Raw genomic sequence first — 6,817 nt, 5'->3', positions numbered from 1 at the left:
CCATGCCCCATCCTCGAAATGGCCAAGGCTTGATGATGGGGTTCATTGCCGATGCGGGTACCTTCGAATGCTCCCAAACTTCGACATGCTTGACACCCTTTATAGTAATTGAAACAGTCCTCAAGCATGGTGGGCCAATAAAACCACGATCGCCTGATCAACCACTTCATCTTACGAGCCGATTGATGAGTTCCACAGGCGCCTTCATGTACCTCGTGTAAGAGCCGATTTGCCTCGGCTGTTCCCAAACATTTGAGAAGTAACCCTTCCAAAGTCATGTAGAACATGTCATCTCCAATAAGGACATACTTCATGGCCTTGTACCTTATTCGTTTAGGTTCCCCCCGAGCCGGATCTTTCAAGTAATTGAAGATATCGGCTCTCCAATCATCTGGCTCCATGAAATGTATCTGGACATCGGCTCCTTCCACTTGTCTCCTTATAGCTCTGACACCATCCGTGCGAGATCGTTCGCCTCCGTATTCTGCGACCTCGGGACCCGAGTTGAAGTTTATGTACCTAAGCCGTGTCATCAGCTCGCGGCAATGCATCCATAACGGGAAGAGCGACTCGCTCTCACACTTGTATTCGTCCGTGAGCCGGGAGATCACCAACTTTGAGTCTCCAAAGAGTTCCACCGCTTACGCCCCGGCTTCAATTAGCAACTCCATCCCCTTACGTACTGCTTCATACTCAGCAACATTATTGGTGCAAGGGGTAGATAGCCTGATGGAGAAGGTGTAGGTTGCCCCTTGGGGCGACACGAGTAGGATGCCGATGCCGCAACCATCATCGCAAACTGATCCATCGAAGAACATGGCCCATGCACGTATAGACAGTGCTGCTATATTAGTGTTGATTCGCTCAGCGATCGGATCGGCCAGGGCTCGTCCTTTAGCTGCTTTCGCGAGTTGATACCGGAGATCCAATTCCGATAATGCAAACATCCATTTACCGAGTCGGCCTTTCGGAACGGGAGCCGACATCATGTGCTTGATGACGTCCGATTTGCAAATGATGACGATTTCTGCCGTCGGAAAGATGTGACGAAGCTTGGTGCGGGTAAAAAATAGGCGGAGGCACAACTTCTCGATCTCCGGGTACCTCGTCTCTGCATCCAACATCCTTCTGCTGAGGTAGAAAGCAACTCTTTCCATGCCATCATAGATTTGCACTACCACTGAGGCGATGGAAGTATCGGCCACGCGACGGTAAATATAGAATGGCTCTGTCTTGTTGGGGCGGAACCAACACGGGCGGCTTCGTTAGATACTCTTTAATCTCATCAAACGCTCGATGTTGCTCCGCCTCGGTGAAACTTCTCGTCGAGGTTTGACTTTTACCAATCCCATGAACGGCTCAATTCGTCCCGACAGATTAGAGATGAACCTTCGACGAAATTGATTTTGCCGATGAGACTTTGGAGTTCCTTCTTGGTGGTAGGTGGCTTCATTGTTCGCACTTGCCTCTTGACTTTTCGGGCCGATTTCAATTCCACGTTCATGTACTAGGAAACCCAGGAACTGACCGGCCGTCACACCAAAGGCACACTTCTTTGGATTCATTCTTAGTCCGAACTTTCTAGTTCGGTCCAGGATGCGTCGCAAATCCTCCAGGTGTCCCTCCACTGAGACAGACTTGACCACCACGTCATCAATGTAGATCTCCACCAACTTGCCGATCAGATCATGAAAGATGTAATTCATGGCTCGTTGGTACGTTGCGCCGGCATTCTTCAACCCAAATGTCATGACCACATACTCGAACAAGCCCACCGAACCTAGTACTCTGAAGGCCGTCTTGTGTATATCTTCTGGAGCCATGAAAATCTGGTTGTAACCGGCATTGCCATCCATGAAGCTTAAAACCTTATGACCAGCCGCTGCATTGATCAACGTTTCAGCTACTAGCATAGGGTACTTATCCTTCGGAGTGGCTCTGTTGAGATCGCGAAAATCTATGGCGATGTGCCATCGGCCATCTTTCTTCTCCACAGGTACGATGCTAGATATCCACTCAGCATACCTGCATGGCCTGATGAACCCGGCGCTCAACATCTTCTCAATCTCCTTCTTGACTTCTTCTAGAATTTCGGCCTTCATCTGTCGTGCTCGTTGCTGGAACGGCCGAAATCCTTTCTTAAGAGGTAGCCGATGCTCAATGATGCTCCTCCGGCAGATCTGCGTACGTGACTGGTTCGCCCACCACCTCATCCGCAGCTTTTGACATGGTTGCTGCAGATGTCGACGTAGTGGTTGCTGTAGAGTGTCCCACCGGGCGTGCCAGAATGTGTTGCTGTCAAAAACCCACCGGCGAGTAGCGACGGGCAACACCGTAGAGCCGGGAGGCTCCCAGGATTGCGGTGGACCCTGGTCCCTCGGGCGACGGCCCGCAATGCCTTCTGGCACACGTCCTGGTGCTTACGAGGGCGTGCCACCCGACCTATACCTGGTCAGGAAGGTGATGGTTTGCTTCGACTAGTTTCCTGCATGGCAAACACGTAAACATTAAATACGAGCCCCGATCGGCTCTTAAGTTGTTCTGTGGATCGGCTCAAAGAGCCGATTGCCCCATGGTTCATGTTAGATTTATAATGACATGGGGATCATGCTTTATCAATATCAAGCTAAACTAATCTACGATAGTCTAGGGTTTTCACCGTATAACCGGAACATCCTATGCGTAGTTGAGCCTAGCAGATACGTAAGATGATGGAAAACCAGCCCTAAAGAGGCCTAAAAACCAACGTGAAGTTGATCCCCGGAACAATCCCTCTAGAGCTTAATAAACCACGCCTTACGCACTACCGGATCGTTCAACCCGTTTATAAGGCCTAACCATACGGATATCAAACCAATCCTTGAAGAACAAGGAGCAACTATAACGGATTAGATCTACTAAATAACGAACAAGCAAGATGCTGCCCTTACACCTAAAATAGGTGTAAGGGCAGCTAGATATCGAGGGGCAGCGTAGCTAAACAAGTACATCGTGAAAACATCGACGTCAACCCCAAAACACCTAAGATAAGGGTGTTGCTCGCCATCAAAAAGGCTTCAGCACGAGCAACACCAACAACGAATAAACGACATCTGCCTAGATCGCAAGATGCGATCTAGGCAGCATGTTGCTTACCCGGGAGAAACCCTCGAAACAAGGGGTGGCGATGCGCCTAGATTGATTTGTTGTGAACGTGATCGTCCTCCTTTATCAATAACCCTAGATACATATTTATAGTCCGTAGACTTTCTAACTTGGGAATAAACCCAACCGTGTACGAGCTAAACTTTATCTCTTAATTCTAACCGACACGTAACCTACTATAATTTACAGATACACGGGCAATCTTTCCCAAACTTCTTGTACAAGGCCGGTTCGGGAATATTTTCCATGCGAATCCTCTAAGCCCATTTAATCACGGCCCATCTCCGGACTTGGTTAAATTCTGGTGATAACAAGTATATTGTCTATTTGATTTTCAACACCAAAAACCAAAAAGGACACACCTAGCAAGCATTTGTCCTAGCACAACAAGCCAATATGGTGGGAGATACCATAACATCAACCAAGTGTTGTTAAGGCCCACTCAACCACACTAAACCATCCAGATAGTTAGCCAAAGATAGATATCATCACCCAGATGGGTTTAAAGAGGAGCTAGGGTTACCAAGAATTGTTGGCATCCCTCTAGCTCAATCCATTTCATTATAAGATTCATCACTGCGATCAGATCATCTCATTTATCCAATGAATCATGACAAGCTATACGTATAAATGAAATATATAAGCAACCAGTAACTAAAGCACTTGCAAATGATCCAGAGGATCATTGCAAGCATCAGTATATGCTTTAACAAGCATTAGCATCTATTAGCACATGGTATGGTGCTATACCAGCACATGCATAACCATCAGTAAGGCCCAAATAGAAGCATAGCAAGCAAACAACAACCAACTGATGATTATGTGATCACCAGGGCTTGCTAGAGCCTGCTAGAGCCAAGCATAGCATCAATAATTTAGCCAGTTACTGAAGAATTACACACATGCCAAAACTGAATAAACAGAAACTAAATATATAAGTTTATAATTGTATCCAGAAGCACATCAAGGAAATGATGTACCACTAGATCAAATTATATAAGGATAGCACACAACACATATCATTGGCCTTGCTCAAGCAAGGATTGCTCAAGGCAATGAAGCCAGGAATGGATTATAGGACCAGACAGTAGCACAACAGCAACTGGAGCACCATGGCAAGTCATGAGCATCACAACATGCTCATGAGCAGGAGCAGGAGCTGCACAACAACATAAACAAGCACTACTGGCACTTGTATATGCAAGAACTGCAAACAATAGTAGGCCAGAGATGCATAAATAGATAGCATGCATATATATATCAAAGCCACAACCACAACCAGAGCCCATACAACAAACTATTGAATGACCATTAGCATAGACAGTAACAAGGATGAACATTAGTAGCAATCCTGTGCATACAGCAAGCAACATCATGGTCTTAAGACATGGCAAGTAGAGCAAAGCAACCAGCAGCAGCATATGCACCATAGCAGCAGACAACACAACAGCAGCAACACGACATGGTCAGTGATGGCGTGTATTTCACACGTTCGTTGGGCAACCCCAAGAGGAAGGTATGATGCGCACAACAGCAAGTTTTCCCTCAGAAAGAAACCAAGGTTTATCGAACCAGGAGGAGCCAAGAAGCACGTTGAAGGTTGATGGCGGCGGGATGTAGTGCGGCGCAACACCGGGGATTCCGGCGTCAACGTGGAACCTGCACAACACAACCAAAGTACTTTGCCCCAACGAAACGGTGAGGTTGTCAATCTCACCGGCTTGCTGTAACAAAGGATTAACCGAATTGTGTGGAAGATGATTGTTTGCGAGAGAAAACAGTAAAAACAAGTATTGCAGCAGATTTGTATTTCGAGTATAAAAGAATGGACCGGGGTCCACGAGTTCACTAGAGGTGTCTCTCCCATAAGATAAAAGCATGTTGGGTGAACAAATTACAGTCGGGCAATTGACAAATAGAGAGGGCATAACAATGCACATACATGTCATGATAAGTATAGTGAGATTTAATTGGGCATTACGACAAAGTACATAGACCGCCATCCAACTGCATCTATGCCTAAAAAGTGCACCTTCAGGTTATCATCCGAACCCCCTCCAGTATTAAGTTGCAAAGCAACAGACAATTGCATTAAGTATGGTGCGTAATGTAATCAATAACTACATCCTCGGACATAGCATCAATGTTTTATCCCTAGTGGCAACAGCACAACACAACCTTAGAACTTTCTTCACTTGTCCCAGGTGTCAATGCGAGGCATGAACCCACTATCGAGCATAAATACTCCCTCTTGGAGTTACTAGCATCAACTTGGCCGCAGCCTCTACTAATAACGGAGAGCATGCAAGATCATAAACAACACATATGCAATAACTTGATAATTAACATAACATGGTATTCTCTATCCATCGGATCCCGACAAACACAACATAGAGTATTACAGATAGATGATCTTGATCATGTTAGGGAGCTCACAAGATCCAACAATGAAGCACAATGAGGAGAAGACAACCATCTAGCTACTACTATGGACCCATAGTCCGAGGGTGAACTACTCACTCATCACTCCGGAGGCGACCATGGCGGTGTAGAGTCCTCCGGGAGATGAATCCCCTCTCCGGCAGGGTGCCGGAGGAGATCTCCGGAATCCCCCGAGATGGGATTGGCGGCGGCGGCGTCTCGGTAAGGTTTTCCGTATCGTGGTTTTTCGCATCGGGGGTTTCGCGACGGAGGCTTTAAGTAGGCGGAAGGGCGAGTCGGAGGGCCGACGAGGGCCCCACACCACGGGCGGCGCGGGCCCCCCTTGGCCGCGCCGCTTTGTGGTTTGGCCACCTCGTGGCCCCACTTCGTATGCTCTTCGGTCTTCTGGAAGGTTCGTCGCGAAATAGGCCCCTGGGTCTTGATTTCGTCCAATTCCGAGAATATTTCGTTACTAGGATTTCTAAACCAAAAACAGCAGAAAACAGACAAGCGGCACTTCGGCATCTTGTTAATAGGTTAGTTCCGGAAAATGCACGAATATGACATAAAGTGTGCATAAAACATGTAGGTATCATCAATAATATGGCATGGAACATAAGAAATTATCGATACGTTGGAGACGTATCAAGCATCCCCAAGCTTAGTTCTCGCTCGTCCCGAGCGAGTAAAACGATAACAAAGATAATTTCTGAAGTGACATGCCATCATAACCTTGATCATACTATTTGTAAACATATGTAGTGGATGCAGCGATCAAAACAATGGTAATGACATGTGTAATCAAGTGAATCATAAAGCAAAGACTTTTCATGAATAGTACTTCAAGACAAGCATCAATAAGTCTTGCATAAGAGTTAACTCATAAAGCAATAAATCAAAGTAAAGGTATTGAAGCAACACAAAGGAAGATTAAGTTTCAGCGGTTGCTTTCAACTTGTAACATGTATATCTCATAGATAATTGTCAACATAGAGTAATATAACAAGTACAATATGCAAGTATGTAGGAATCAATGCACGAGTTCACACAAGTGTTTGCTTCTTGAGGTGGAGAGAGATAGGTGAACTGACTCAACATAAAAGTAAAAAGAATGGTCCTTCAAAGAGGAAAGCATCGATTGCTATATTTGTGCTAGAGCTTTTATTTTGAAAACATGAAATAATTTTGTCAACGGTAGTAATAGAGCATATGAGTTATGTAAATTATATCTTACAAGTTGCAAGCCTCATGC

This window comes from Lolium rigidum, chromosome 2 (genome assembly GCF_022539505.1).
Source record: "Lolium rigidum isolate FL_2022 chromosome 2, APGP_CSIRO_Lrig_0.1, whole genome shotgun sequence".
NCBI classification, from domain to species: Eukaryota; Viridiplantae; Streptophyta; class Magnoliopsida; order Poales; family Poaceae; genus Lolium; species Lolium rigidum.
This window is presented reverse-complemented; position numbering follows the sequence as displayed.